We start from the raw sequence: 16844 nt of genomic DNA, 5'->3' as shown, positions 1-16844 counted from the left end.
GATAATGAATGACACATAAGTCGGATACCTTTTCTTGTGTGTCAAAAAAGCCAACAGTATCTCTTTCTTCATCAAGGTTCCAGTCTGCTAACATCATAACGCCTGCCATATAATGTTATATTAATAAAATAGAGCCTGCACCTCACATGGAAGCAGCCTTAACCATCATGCATTTGTTTCAACATTGGTAGGATTTTTTTTTCTCATGTAAAAAATCAAATTGAGATGATTTGTTGAGTTTAAATTTTACCCATTGAGGGCTGGGGATGTGGCTCAAGTGGTAGTGCACCAGCCTGGCATGCGTGCAGCCCGGGTTCGATCCTCAGCACCACATACCAACAAAGATGTTGTGTCCGCCAAAAACTAAAAAAAATAAATATTAAAAAAATTTACCCATTGAAACAGCTATAAGTACTTTTTTAAAAGAGAAAGAGAGAGAGAGAGAGAATTTTTTTTAATATTTATTTTTTTAGTTTTCGGTAGATACAACATCTTTGTTGGTATGTGGTGCTGAGGATTGAACCCAGGACACAAGCATGCCAGGCGAGCGCGCTACCACTTGAGCCACATCCCCAGCCCCTATAAGTATTTTTCCAGAAGCCCATGTCACAATGTTTTCACTTGTTTTGCTTTTCTTATGTCCCCTTCAAATCATGCAGCCTGCATCCCAGCAGCAATGACCTGCACACAGAAGGAGAGCAAGTGGTTGAAACTCCATTGAGGGCTTCTCCCCAAGTAGAAGAATGGAACCTTGAAACTGCACTGGGTCCTATGGAAAAGGAAGGGCAGAAGCATGTGATTGCTCTTGACCATTCTCATGTGATGGCAGTTGGAATGCAATAGGGGCCTTCCTGTATGCTGTCGGATTGAATCCCACTAAGTGGATATTCATCACTCGCATCTTCAAAATGACACAACTGAGAATCAGGAGTTTTAAGTGAACTTTCCTAGACCCCAGCTATTACACTCTACACACATATACATGAAAACATATGCAACTTTACATGTATGTATACATGTAACACATATGCATACTCATGAACATGTTTTGCATTCTGAAAATAAATATATACATAGAAGCTTTAAACAATTACATGGCCTAACTAATTTATACCTAAAATGTTTTTAGGTAATGAATCAGAGACAAGGGTGATTTATATTAATCAACCAAAATAAAAATAAATAAATAAATAAATATATTAAAAAAAAATATATATATATATATATACACACACACACACACATTCTCTCTCTCTCTCTCTCTCTCTCTCTCTCTCTCTCTCTCTCTCATATGTATAAAAAAACTATAGCTTCCAAATTATTTAGTAGGAATATATAAAGTTTCATTAACCACTAATTGAAATATCCTAGTATTTAAAACTTTCTCATTTCTGCATCTTGTCAGTTGCATAAGTTCTCAAGGAAAAGCAAATCTAAACAACAATCATGTCACCCAATTTAGAAAGGCTATTACAACAGAAAAATAATTACAGACTCTGATGAGGTTGTTGAGAAAGAGGAACTCTTATATACTTTTGGATGGAATGTAAAATAGTATAGCCATTTTGAAACAGTTTGGGTGTTCACTAGAAACTAAAGCAGAACTTTCAGAGATTCAGCAACACTACTAATGGGAGTATATCAAAAGGAAATGATTTGTATCAAAGAGATGCCTGGAGGGGCTGGGGATGTGGCTCAAGCGGTAGCGCGCTCGCCTGCCATGCGTGCAGCCCGGGGTTCGATCCTCAGCACCACATACCAACAAAGATGTTGTGTCTGCCGAGAACTAAAAAAATTAATATTAAAAAAAAAAGAGATGCCTGCAATCCCTTGCATATGGTAGCACTTTTAACATCAGCCAAAGCTATTTCATACTGGTTCAGGGAATCATTCAACAAATATAATGAATATAAATATTTACACTCTAAACATCAGTGCAACTACATATATAAAACAAGCCCTTCTGAATATGAAGCATCAAAAAGATGGCAAAATTGGGTGATTTCAACACACCTCTCTTACCATTTGATAGGTCATGTAGACATAAACTTAGCAAAGACTCTTCATAACTAAAAAACATTATTAATTGAAAGGATCCAACAGATATCCATTAAGTATTTTATATATTGACAACCAAATTCACTTCTTGCTCAGGAGCACATGGAATTTTCCCTAAAATACACCAGATTTTAGGGCTCAAAGCAAGTTTATAAAATACAAAAAAATAGAGATAATTACTTACATTTGATCAGACCATAATGGAATAAAATTAGAAAACAACAAGATAAATACCAGAAACCATGATAACACCAAAGATTTCATAACTCAATTTTGAGAGAAGACTGAATCATAAAAACAATCAAGGGGAAAAATTATTTAAATATTATTTGAAACAAATGAGAGGAGAGATACAATATATCTCATCTTTGAAATAGTATGAAGGCAATTCTGAAGGAAAAAAAACCTTATAGGTTTGAGTTTCTACATTAAAAAAATAGAAAGAGTTTCTGTTGTCTCTCTTTCCATTATTTTTTTAAGTTATACATCGACACAATACTTTTATTTTGTTTGTTTGTTTGTTTTTCATGTGGTGCTGGGGATTGAACCCAGTGCCTCATGCATGTTAGGTAAGTGCTCTACCACTGAGCCAAAACCCCAGGCCCCTATTGTCTCTATTTCAATAGCCATTCTATTGCAAATCTTTCTTAACTCTAAAAGGATCAAACGCTTTTTTCAGACTACTCAAGAGCTTTTTACACATGACCTTGAAATGGGACTTAGAGCATGTGTCTCTCTCCAGGAGCACAGGGTCGACCTTACATGGTGAACATCCTCCTTCAAGGATCCTCTTCAAGGATTCCTTAGAGGCAAGCAGATCCCAGAGTTTTTAGGCTGCACTGCACCTAGTATCAATGTGTTTCTCGCTAATAAGTCACATGTGATCTCGATGATTTTGCCTTCTACAAACAGGCAGGCCCCTAGGACTTTACTCTTTCCCCGCTACTCTAATATTCACAAATAGAAAACAAATTCTTTCAAAAGTGCTCTTCTTGCCAGAGATAATGGCACAGCGCAGTAATCCCACGGACTTGGAAAGCTGAAGGAGGAGGATCACAAATTGGAGGCCAGCTTCTAAAAGAAGTGAAAGGAGATCTCAAAACTTAATTTTAAAAGGGGAAGCACATCTGTGCCGACCTGCTGTGGGGGACACAGGGCGTGAGGGGGCAGGGAGAGGGTCTTGGAGGTGCTAGGAGGCCCCAGGGTCTCAGCGTGGAGAGGTGAGTCTCCGAGGCCCAGAGGTGGGGCGTGTCACCCCGCTGGACCGGGGAGCGGCCCCTTGGGCATCGCGGGCGCAGTTTCCACGTTTGGACCCGGCCCACTTCCTACTCCGCCTGCGCCCCCTCGTCCTGCTCGGCCCCCCCACCTCCGTCTGCACCCCACCCCAGCGCTGCTCTCCGCGCTGCGCAGAGAAGGCCCCCGGGGCTGGGTTTTGGTGACTCGGGGCTCCAGACACCGCCTCTTCCTCCCCCAGCCTGAGTGGGGCCACGTCCTGGGGTCATTTTGCGCCCCTCTGCTCAGGGGAACCCAAGGCTGCAGCTGGCGCTGCTGCAGAATCTTGATCCACCCGAACCTCCGCCGGCGTGCCACTCCCCAAATCCGATAAACTTGGGATATCTGGCCTGGGCAGTGCCTCTGGGGACAGGTTCTCCTATCTGGCTGCCCAGCGAGTTTGGGGCTTCCAAAGCTTTTTAATCCGGGAGGGGCCTGAGTACAGTGGGGAGGGGTCCATTTTTTATTCCTACTGTTATATCAGATTCCTGGGACCCCAATAGACCTCCAGGAGCCAAATCCGATGCAATCACAAAGGAGTCTTTACTGCAAGCTCCAGTCTCGACTCACAACCCTTTCCAAGGCAGCGGTTCCAGGGACTGAGTCCTGGTCCTTAGTTCAGTGAGATTTTATAGGTTTGGGGGGATACGCTACACGTCACAACATCACACACAAATCATTTCACACTGCGGGAAAATCAAACAACTCTTAACATTGATTAGACATTCCCAGGTGGGAACAAGTTGGGTCAGGGTGATTGGTGAGTTCAAGAGGTGGGGCCAAGATGGGCTGCAGGGCATGCAGTGCTAAACAACACGGTTTCCTAACACGTTATGGATCACTGAGACTACTGGGGGGGGGGTCACCTGGCACTCCTGGTATTTTCCCTGTCTCAGGCTGATTGGTGGTTGCTAGGGGGTTGCTATGGGTCTTCAAGGGTCAGGCCTTAGGCCACAAACATGAATTGGTCTTTCCAGGAACTAGCATTGCTGAGTCAGGGACACCTGGCACCTCAAATCTCTCCTGTTATTTACCGACAAACAACTCAGCAAGTACCTCATTCCTAGGAATGCTCCGTGGGTTTTCCAAGAACAAGGGTCACCCCTTCCTTGGGCAGGTCCTGCTCTGAGGTAGAAGCTGCTTTTTTTTTTTTTTACAAATGGAGTCACATCAGTTTCTCACCACCAAGGGTCTTGGGACAGCATAACCGGCCTCAGAGACTCAGTGAGTGTTCAGCTCCACCAGGCTCCTCATTTGGAATCTGTAGGGTGCTGGTCTCCCTGCTGCATGGTTGCACTCAGGGCCTGGGGTATCTCATGGTAAGCCAAGGGGACCTGAGGCCAGTGTCTTCTTGCTGGGGACCTGTGTTATGGTGCTCTCGGCAGGACCCTGGTTCTTCTGCTGCGACAGATAATCTGTTTTCACTATTCCAAATTAGTTCTGTATTTTTACCAAAGAAAACTAGATCTTCCTGTATTACCAGGCTCCACTAAATCCTTGGGGGAGTGGGTGTTGATTGAAAATACAGGCAGGAGGCTCACCCACCTCAACTCAGAACTGGAATCCCCAGAGGGTGCTGGAGATGGAGAAAAGGTCTTTGTTTTAATTTGGAAATTTAAATATTCGCATTTCCCTAGGCGTCTGTACTTACAGATGGGGTTACTTCCAGAAACCCCAAATACTGTACATGGGGAATGCATTTGCCAAATGTCACCTGCGAACATCGTAGAATACTAGCTCAGCGCATTGTATGGGTTGTTTCCTCTTCATTTTAATTTATTTTATTTATTTGTGTATTTTGGTACTAGAGATTCAACTCAGTGTGCTAAACCACTGAGTCACATGCCCAGCCTTTTTAATATCTTACATAGAGAAGAGGTTTTGCTAAGTTGCTCAGAGCCTCACTAAGTTTCTGAGCCTGGCCTCAAAATTGCAATCTGCCTGCCACAGCCTCCCAAGCAGCTTTGATTACAGGTGTGCACCACTGCGGCAGACAAAACTATGTTTATTGAGGAGACCTTGGGTCCTCGGAGCAGAAATGTCTCAGAAAGTATTTTGGGAGCTGCTAGGTAGACTATCAATGGTATGGAGCATGATCCTGTGTTACAAATGCTCTAGGGTCACAGGGAGCTGCTTCTCTGTGGAGAGGTATTTGAGGGAGGTTGCTTAGATAGGAGAAGGTGAGCAAGTTCAAAACTGCACATAACAGAGAATATTGTTATCTAATAACAGTTAAATCATAATGTAATAAAGCATAAGTTCTACATTATGGTTTCCAGCCTATTTTAATGCACAATGTCAATAATCATGTTGAAGTCACATGTAGTGGTGCAAACTAATAATTCTAGTGACTCCGGAGGCTGAGGAAAGAGGACTGCAACTTGGGAGTCAGGCCCAGCAACTTAGCAAGGCCCTAAACAACTTAGAGTCTGTCTCAGACTAAAATCTAAAAATGGGTATGCAGCTCAGTGCTAAAGCACCCTGGATTCAATCCCTGGTACTACTACTACTACTACTACTACTACTACTAATAATAATAATAATAATAATAATAATAATGTAATTTTGTTGATACATTTTCAGTATTGATACCTTGACACTTATGGGGTAAGAACTTAGAGCCTCTGTGGGGACTTGGACTACAAAGTAAACAGTGTCAAGGTTGTGGTTGGGCCTGGAAGGGATGACCCAGCCCAGAGGATGCTGACGATTTCAGAGGATATGAGGTGAGCTGGTGACAGGGGACAAAGCTGGCCCAATATGCTGGCTTTCTGTTCCACAAAGCATGGGAGTTGGTAAGGAAGTAGGGCTCCTAGGGTTGACCAGCTGCCATTTCTTTCCTTATCCCAAGATCCGCTGGATTGGAGTTAGATTTGGCCATCAGGCAAACGTGGAGTTTGCTACAGGTAGTGACTGATATGAGGTCATAGATGAGCAGTCAGGGTCTGTGATCTACAAGCCCCTGGGCTTGCTGTTTTGTTACAACAGCCCAGGAAGACTAATACAGTGACACAGCAGCCCTCTGACCACTGCAATGACCAGAGTATGAAAGTCCCCCCAAAATTCTTATATGGAAATCTTTACCCCAAATGTAATGGTGTTAAGAATTAAGGGGGGGCTGGGGATGTGGCTCAATCGGTAGAGCGCATGCCTAGCATGTGTGAGGCCCAGGTTCGATCCTCAGCACCACATACAAACAAAGATATTGTGTCCACTGAAAACTAAAAAATAAATATTAAATCTCTCTCTCTCTCTCTCTCTCTCTCTCTCTCTCTCTCTCTCTCTCTCTCCCTCCCTCCTTCTCTCTCTCTCTCTCTCTCTCTCTCTCTCTCTCTCTCTTTAAAAAAAAAGAATTAAGGGCTTTGGGGAGGGGACAGGGTCCTGAGGGTGGAGCCTTTGTTGCTTCTGAAAGCCATAAGCAGAGACTTGATCTCTTGTCACGTGCCATGTGTGATCAGAGTCAGGTTTGTCCTGTGGGGCTTTTCTCCTCTACACCTTCAAGTCTGTGTAATTTGGAAGCACCTTCTGTTTGCAGAGCGGCCTCCTCCAGGCTTAATCAGGGTCTTCTGTCTCAGCCTCTAATTGCAGGTGAGACTTTGCTGGGTGTTCAGAGTGGCCCCTGAGGGTGCATTTCATTCAGTGTGGTTTGTGCATTGTGACTTTAAGTGCTGATGTGGGGAATCACTGGTCATCATGCAAAGAATGCCTGAAGACAGAGTGAGGAGCTGTTTGGACCAGGCTCCAACTCTTTCTACACAGTTGGTCACTTCCCTTGTTCTTCTGTGTCGCACCAGCACAGGGGGAAAGGGCTATGGAAAGGCTGCAGCCATGTCTTCCATGGGTTGTGCAGAATGCCCAGCTGCTGGGGAAGGGGTTCAGTAACCACTGATGCTCCTCCATGGCCTACTGGCCTCTGCCCATAATCTCTTTTTTTTTAAGAGAGAGTGAGAGAGGGGAGAGAGAGAGAGAGAGAAATTTTAATATTTTATTTTTTAGTTCTCGGCGGACACAACATCTTTGTTGGTATGTGGTGCTGGGGATCGAACCCAGGCCGCACGCATGCCAGATGAGTGAGCTACCGCCTGAGCCACATCCCCAGCCCTGCCCATAATCTCTTGTAACCAGGGCTCTGAGTTGGTTGTAAGGACAAGGGTCTCCTAGGGGTCTCTTCAGAGGACAAAGAGCAAAGGCGGGTCAAGCTGGACCACTGGATCCAAAACCACAGCAGACCCCTCCCCCTTGGCAGGCTCAGGCGCCCTCTGGCTGGAAGATCAGGGTCAGGAAGTGCATGTTCCATAGGGTTGTGTCTGTGGAGGGACAAGGATAACAGAGAGATGACTTAGGACAACAGCAGGAGTCAGCCACGTGTCATAAGGAGGTGAACACTACCAGGGGTGGTGGCCCAGGTGTGGGTGGGAAATAACCTGTTCTGTCCTCTCCAGAGCAGAGAGAATATGGCCTCCAATTAGATCCCACACAGACCCATTTCACTACAATGAGACCTGAGAGTGTGATATCCAGAGAGCAGCTACTGCCTGACTATCGACACCTCAGAAAGGAAAAGCCAACCCTCTAGATGTAGACAAGACAGCACTGATGTCTGTCTGCTCAGCCTGCTCTGCCTTGGCACCCCTCCACTTCAAAGGCACAGCGCATCAGATACTAGCCCTGCCTGGCTGCTGGTCAACCCTGAGTCCCTTTAGCTCATATCTTCTTCCTTCACTATTATCTTTTTAGAGAAACACAGATTATTTTAAAAAGATTCTTAGAGATCAAAATTAGCTTAAAATTTTCTTTCACTCCAGTCAAAATGGCAGCTTTTAAGAACACAAAACACATTACGTGTTGGCAAAGATCTGGGGAAAAAGGGACACTCATATATTGCTGGAGGGAGAGCAGGTTGGTGCAACCAATATGGATAACTCTATGGAGATTCCTTGGAAAACTGGGAATGGAGCCAGATTTTCTTTTCTTGCATATTATGAATAGTAAAATATTTTGACAACATTACCATGGTCTCAGAACTTCTTTAATGTTGTTATACCTGACTTTTAGATATAACACTTTCAACTGATTCCATGAATAATTTCTTTCCTCTGTTTTCTACTACTATTATTGTTCAGTGTTCAATCTCCTATATCAATTTTTCTTTTATTTTCACTTTTTATGATTATAGATTGTGTGTTTGAACATTTCCTCACTGTGATGATTTAGCCCTTCTATTTGGATTATAGGTTTCTTTGTCTACTACAGAGATATAAATGGGCAGAGTAGGTTTGGAAATGCTGGCATTCCAGGTTAAAGTCACCTCCTGTATGGATAACTCAGGGTCAATGAGGTTGGAGTTATTAGAGAAACAGCTTAGGTAAAGCCCCTTCCCAATTAGCAACAGTAAAAAAAAGGGGGGGGGTCTAGTGACCAGGGCCCAATTTACCTGGGCCATGGCACTGTTGATGGTTTGAGCTGTGCATAAAAGTAGAAAAAAAGACTTGCCCAGGAGAATTAGAACCACGACCCTGGCTTTCTCCAATATTTTTGGCCTGGTGAATTAGTCCTTTTATATCCCCCCATGTGATCCTGTGACAGTTCTCTTTCTGGGGTCCTCATGCCCTCTTGCATTTTTGCTTCCTCTCTTCTTATATTGTGCAGCAAGCCATCATGTTGGGTAGGCATCTAGGGTCAGACATGCCAGGCTGGGGCCCAGATTGGCTATGGATTTTTTTCTGGGAATACACAAGCAAACCCCCTAGCTAACTTCACCAGGAGTGGGGAAGGCTCCTACCATTGATTGGTAAAGGAGTCTTTATATTGTACTAAGGGTTAATGAGAAGGCCCAATCAAGGGACCAATATTGGAAGCTAGGTGTGCAGTCATCACCTTTAGGCACTGTTAATAAATTCAGAGTAAAGAGGATAGTCTTAAGAATACAATGGGGAGGCACTGTCTTCCCCCTTTTGTTTTCAAATGGCAGCCTTCAGCTCTTTGTGGGCTCTTTTTCCTATTCCTTGCCACTGAGGGCTGTAAGGAATACCAGTGGTATGTTTAATATTCCACTCTGCACAGAAATCCTTAAAGGCCTTGCTGGTAAACGCAAGCCATCGTCTGTTTTTATTTGAAAATGTCCTCTCTTGGGTGTAAAACTGTGTAAGAGGTGAGAACAGACTTGTGAGAAGCTGGTTTTCTCTCTTGTTCCTGAACACTTCTCTGTGAGAATCTTTGAATGCTGTTGATGAGTTTTGTATTTAAATTTACATCCAAGAGTATACTTTAGAGGTGGAAAATTTGACTCATAGGTGCACGTCTCTGGTTTGGATACTCACTACTACCAAATATCAATGTGCATGTGTGTGTGTGTGTGTGTGTGTGTGTGTGTGTGTGTGTGTGTGTTTCTTTTTTTTTAAGTTTAAAAACCTGGATGATATAAATTTCATTTATAGCAAGAATTACATATTATTAGAACATAAATTAGTTTTAAAGAATTGTCAATTTTGCATAATAAAATTCTTATTTTTCAATGATTCATCAGAAATTTATACCAAACCTCTTCCAGTTAGAAATATTCTAGAAAACCTTAGTAAAATAATCTATTTTTCTCAAATCAAATATTTTAGCACATATTGTAATATTTGTAAGTATGACTTAAAATCTTTGTGTATAAGTGCTCACTTTCCCTCACTTATTTCAGTAAAAGTATGCAATGTGGCAGGTAGAATGTAAAGCTTCATTTGACATACAGTGTGGATATGCAAGGAGCAGTGGCTATGTGGAATGTAACTGGATTGTGTGCTGAGCATGGAGAGGATGGTAGAAGGCCCTCAATGTACCTAATCCTGCTCATCAGACTGAACCCTGGCCTTTCCATATTATATCTCCCCTGCCCTCACCCTTGATCTTTGCTGGCACCTCTGAGTCCTCATTGATTTTCATTCCTTAAGCATTCAATCTTCACAAAAAAGCATTAGTTTGACATGTGACATCAAAAATAAAGAGTTTAATATTTCTTATGAGTTCTCTGGTGAATTCTGTAATGATTTCTCTAAATTGAAATAAAGATAATTCATAACGGTTAAATGCATTCAATTAGGGGATGAAAATACAAAATTTACTACTTTTGATTAGATCCATTACAAAACAAATTTGCTTTTCCTATTTTGGATGTACATAAATAATAAAATTAACAATATTAGGGCTGGGGATGTGGCTCAAGCGGTAGCACGCTCGCCTGGCATGTGTGCGGCCTGGGTTCGATCCTCAGCACCACATACCAACAAAGATGTTGTGTTCGCCAAGAACTAAAAAATAAATATTAAAAAATTCTCTCTCTCTCTCTCCCCTCTCTCACTCTCTCTTAAAAAAACAATATTAGAAGATAAATTGAATATAGTGAAATTGTTATGCTAAATGCCAATCCAGGTAGACAATTTCCAATCTTGTTTTAGCAAGAGCAAGAAAAAAAATCTCCTCATTGATAGTACATTAGCAGAAAATACACACACACATATATATGTGTATATATATATATATATATATATATATATATATATATTTAGTGGACAATACAATTAAAGTCTTATTTCAAATTACACATGTTTATAAGACAATTTTGTACAGACCTGAAGTGTGACCTGAAGTGAGACCTAGATTGTTTTTAGTTTCTACACTCTTGGTGTGAAGTAATATTTTCAGTTACTATACTTGTTGAATGGACTTGTAGCTAAGTTCTGGGAAAAGAGCCAGAATGTTTATCTACATTACACTGAACAGACCTTCTGGCTCCATCTCCTCAGGGCCCCAAACTCTCTTTGTTCCTCAGGTTGTAGAAGATGGAGTTGAGCATTGGGGTGAGGTGGTATAGAAGACAGCCAGAACCTTGTCCTCTGCTGAAGACCAGAGGGATCTTGGTTGTAGGTAAGTGTAAGTAAAGGGTGCAGAGCAGAAAGTCACCACAGTGAAGTGGGTGCTTCAAGTGGAGTAGGTCTTCTCCTCTGCCCCAAGTTCATACAGCAGAGAGCAAGAAAGACTTGACCACAAAAAAGTGATTCCAGTTAATGAAAATGTAAGTAAAAGGTGGTGCTCACAAACACTGTGTTCTGGACCCAGATTTTCATGCAAACCAGGACCAAAATGATGGGGACATAGCAGAAAAAAATGATTGATGGCTGTAAATCAGCAGTAAGAGATAGATATGGAGTGTATATGTGATGAGAGCACAGGAATTGATAAAGCCCTTTTTAAACACCTATTATCACAGGGCCCAGTGGAGTAAGCCTGTAATCTCTGTAATCCCTAAAGAGGCTGAGACAGGAATATCACAAGTTCACAGCCAGCCTTGGCAAAAGTGAGGCACTTAGAAACTCAGTGAGACTCTGTCTCTCATAAAATATAAAATTGGGCTGGGGATGTGGCTCAGTGGACAAGTGCCCCTGCGTTCTATCCCCAGTAACAAAACAAACAAACAAAAAACAAAGATACAAGGAATTGTGTATCTCTACTTATTAAAGAAAGAAAAGAGAAACTCTGAATTTTACATTCACTGAATCAGGAAAGCAGAAGCCATCTTAGGGATATGTGTGGAGATGTAACTTACATCAATGAGGGACAGTCAAATAAGCAGGGAATAGAGGAACGTGTGGAGGAGGATTTCCAGGAGGGTGAGAAGGATCATGGAGAGGTTGTCAATTAGAGCCATTCGGAAAATGAGAGCAATGCCAATGAAGAGGAAAGACTAAATCTATTTTTATATTTTTATTATTTAGTACTGGGGATTAAGCTCAGGGGTGCACAACCACTGAGCAACATCCTCAGACCTTTTAATTTTTATTTTGACACTGGGCCTTGCTATGTTGTTTAGGGCTTCACTAAGGTGATGAGGAAAACTTTGTCATCCTCCTCCCTCAGCCTCCTGGTCCCCTGGAGTTATAAGTGTGTGACACTATGCCCAACGAGCTAACTCTCTATGATGAAAACAATTCCAATCAGATGAAATCAGTGGACAATTGATCACAATTTGCCACAGAACTTTATTACAGTTTACCTTGGTATGACAAACAAGAATCAGTAGGTTGAGTAATGATTATTAAGTCAATTTGCAAAAATTTCTTTCTGCAATCAGCATGTGTGTTATTCATTAAATGTGTGCATCTTGAATTAAGTACCATTTTTTTGTATTTGTCAAAAAGAAATATCATGTTCTTCTTTAAAAATTAATATTTTTTGAGACAAATTTTGACCAAAATGTTTTCTAAGAAACTTGGAAATTTAGTGAACAATAACATTTGTTACAACTTCAGGAAGATATGAATGTCATATCCACGAATGCATTTACAAATTAGTATAAGGAATTATTTTTCCAGGATATAGGCATAGAAAATTCATTTAAATTCATCCAATAGAGGTCCATATTACAAATTGTTTTAAGATCATTGCAGCATCATTTATTTCTTCCATATTTATTTTTTAAGTCTTACCTCCAAAATTTCTTTGTTTAATTGTTTTTCATAAGAAAATATTTTTTTTCTCTTCTTGAGTTCTTTGTACAACATTCCCAGGTGCAGCCTATCTTGAGTCAGAGAACATCATATTTTTTTCTGTTCTAAAATTCATACTGAATTCTTATTGCGAAGACCTCACATACAAAATCATAGAAGTTCATACTCTGAATTTTCACTGTTCACCTCCACCCAGTCTCTTTTGGGTCTTCATCCAATCTCCAGAGTTCAGTAGAATGTCATTCCCATATCTGACATCTATGTCTATGTTCACTGCAGCTTCCCAGCTGTGCCCAAGCTCTTCACAAACAGCATTTGTGGTATGTCTCTGTGCTTCTAGGATGCTTCTGCACCAAACTCATAGCTTTATGAACCCTTCAAAAAATGAATTTGAACACAAGATCTGACATTTGACAAAGTGGAAGGAGGACCTTTCATCCTGAGAATATGCAGATCAAACGAGTATAGAAGATTCATGTATTGATGAAGTTCATCACTGGACAATTTTGAGAAGTGCCGCCAATAATTTTGTGCTTTTTAGGCTTATATATTATATTAGAGCCAAAGTTCACTAGACTTGAGGAAAGCTCACATCATGAAATATTAAGATCCACACAAGTGATATTGTGTGGGCACACTGAATGGGAAAGAGCAACCAGTAAATGAACAAAGAACTTAAAGACTGAATTTCTCCAAAGAACATATCCAAAAGGATAATACACACATTAAAACATGCTCTGCGCCGGTACTCCTCAGGGAAAAAAGGATCAAAATTACAATGAGAAGCCATTTCACATTCACTAGAAAAACATTTATTCAAAAATAAATGACAAAATATGTGTAGAACTTGAAGCTTTGCTGGATTTTTTGGAAATTTGAAGTACTGATGCCAATGTGGAAAGCAGTACAGTGATAACTCAAAATAATTATCCTTGAGTTAAAAAATGATGCAGTATTTTCACCAGTGGGGTGCACACAAACACACAACACACACACACAAAATAGTAACAATAAATAAATAAATAAATAAATAAGTGTAAAACAGCTATCTGTGTGCCATATCCATCCTCAGGCGAATGACAAAATTTAATACATATAACAATAATAAACTGTGATGACAAAAAAAGTTCATAGAGACATAGGCCACAATAACAATGAATATTAAAGAGACTATACTTCATGAAAGAAGCCAGTCATGAACTAGCCACAGGAGTCAAATAAACAGAAACAGGAATTGGAGTGGAGGTTGCCTGGGACTAAGGGAAGGGGAGAGAGGTTTTCATAAGTTTTACTTTGGACAGATTAAAAACCTCTGAAGATGCATGGTGTTGATGGTCATACATCAGTGTGAATGCTCTTAATAGCACAACATTATGCACTTAAAAATGGTTGAAAATTTTCACTATATATATCTTTACATTAATGTAAAAGCCAAAACTTTTAAATGAACTTCAGTTATTTCAAATTAGGATGGACAAGTGTATTGTAAAATAATTTAGGTAGAATTCTGAGTATTTATGAAGCAATTTATATTTAATGATGGCATGAATTTTGATAATTAGGAAAAGAAAAAAATGAGAAAAGTAAATTATTCTTTAAATATCACTTCAAATCAACACAAAATAAGCAGATCAGACTGATAAACTCATGTATCATGTTTCAGTAAGTTAGTTATTAGCTAGTAAAAAACACACTACAATAATACACTACAACAATATCTATCATTTTTATTTTCTATAGGACTGTCAATGACTCACCTACCATGAGATGGACATAATTATTCTGATTTAAAATGCCAGAGACATTAATGAACAAGGGCAAATTGTGGCAGCTGCAGTAAAACAGCTTGGTGCTGATAACGCCAAGGCCACCAAATGCCGCAGTCTGGCTGGGCACAATTCAGTAGCCACTTGTCAAAAGAAACTAACTTTATTTTTAGAACTACAAACGCCAAACAAAACAGCTCCTCAGGAAAAAACCCTCAGAGCCCAACTGCCACCACTGGCTTCCACAAGCCTCTCACCCACACAAGCCTCACCACCTCCCACAATCCTCCTGCTCTTGAGGCCGATTGGCTGGGTCGCGTGGACAGAGCCAAAGAAGTCCCCCAATGAGCAGCTCCGTGGTCTGAAAGGGCAGGGAAACAGCCCAATGAACATCACTGCAGAGGAGCCAATCAGCTAGATGTTGCTGGGGCCGCTGTGAGCCAATCATCAGCTTTGCAGTCTGAAGGTGGGGAAACAGCCCAATGAACATCACCACAGAGGAGCCAATCAGCTAGATGTTGCTGGGGCCGCTGTGAGCCAATCATCAGCCAGCATCTGGAAGTTTGCTGGGGCCCCTTTGGCTGTGGTTCTCATCAGGAAAAAAAAAGAAGGAAGACAGATAATGAATGACACATAAATCAGATATCTTTTCTTGTGTGTCAAAAAAGCCAACACAGTGTCTGCTTTATTACCCATGTTCTAGTCTGCTAACATTATAACACCTATCTATAATGTTATATTAATAAAATAGAGTCTGCACCTCACATGGAAGCAGCCTAGCCATCATGAACTTGGTTCAATAATGGGAGGATCTTTTTTCTTATGTAAAAATACATCAAATTGAGATCAATGGTCCACTTTCATTTTTATCCATTGAAGCAGCTGAAAGTACACTTCCAGAAGCCCATGTCACAGTGTTTTCACTTGCTTTGCTTTTGTTAAATTCCCTCCAAATCATGCAGTCTCCATTCCAGCAGCACTAAAAAATATGCTCTCCAAGACCCTTTTCCCATTTGGTCGACTCACTTTGGGCTGAATGAAATTTGTGTTTACCTCAGACTACAAGTAAAAACAAATTATAAATCACAGCCAGTCACAGATGACACACAGTTCTCCCTGGGGGCATGTTCCATGGAGCATAATACATCCAAGGTGCCCTGCAGAGTCTTCCCCTGGGTGGGCACAGGACAGGTCAATGGAGGTCATTGTCCTGTCCTTAAATCACACTATCACAGCAGATCAGAACCCAGGATCTCTGCTGGAGGCCCCCCTGTCCTCCTTGCAGGGTACCTAGGGTAGGGGTGAGTGTACCAGGGTTCCACAGGACAGGGGGAAATGCCCACCCTGCGGCACACACCAGGTTTACCCTGGGGCCCAGTGTACCAATACTCCACAGCAGGGGGAGATACCAAACCTGTGGCATACACCATGGTGACCCTGTGCTGAGAGGGATCTGGTGGGAGCCCATGAGGCTGAGAGGGAGTATGTTCCCTGGTGGCCACCAAGGCCATCAGGAAAGAGGAACATGAGTGTGGAGAACTGAGGGGACTCTGAGCTCAGGCAGTCCAGGGAAGAAGGCAACAGTGAAGAGCAGATCCAGGCACGACTGGGTGGTGGTGGCCAATAAGTTCATCAGACCCAGGAGTAAATGGGCATCCATGCACGTGCATCCTGCTCCAGTAATTAATAGACCCCACGAATAGCAATGTCCAGGCGTCCTGGGCACAATGACCCAAGCAGAGCATATGAAGAACACCCAGAAGTTTATAGTAATATGCAGGACCCCCCAGCAGCACAGGGCAAGCACCGGAAAGGACTCCTGGAAATTTATTGGCTGTAGGGTCAAGAGGGATATTGCCTTCATGAAGTACCTCCAGGGTGCTGCACCAACTGGGGACTTCAGTTTGGTCATGACTGCTGGGTAAGGAAGCTCTAAAGTGTCTAGGAACCTTGAAACTAGTGCTCCTGAATTTTAATCACAGACCCTGATGTTACAGTTAAAAGAAAAATTCTTGGCTACCATCTGAAATCTTTTGCCAGTAGAGGCTGCATTAGTAATGTGGGGCACATGAGGATGGACACCCGGGGGAGATTCCAGGAGCAGACTCATTGACTGCAGGGCTCAGAAAGGTATCACCTAAAATTTTCTGGACCTTGATGTTGGAATTTCATTACCTTTACACCCAGTGGGAGGGGGTGGAGGTTTACATTTTTTTTTTGTAGGAGCCTACATAAAAAAATTTTTTTGGTTGTTTACAGA

The sequence above is a fragment of the Ictidomys tridecemlineatus genome, chromosome Y (genome assembly GCF_052094955.1).
Source record: "Ictidomys tridecemlineatus isolate mIctTri1 chromosome Y, mIctTri1.hap1, whole genome shotgun sequence".
NCBI lineage: Eukaryota > Metazoa > Chordata > Mammalia > Rodentia > Sciuridae > Ictidomys > Ictidomys tridecemlineatus.
Note: the sequence above shows the minus strand (reverse complement) of the source record.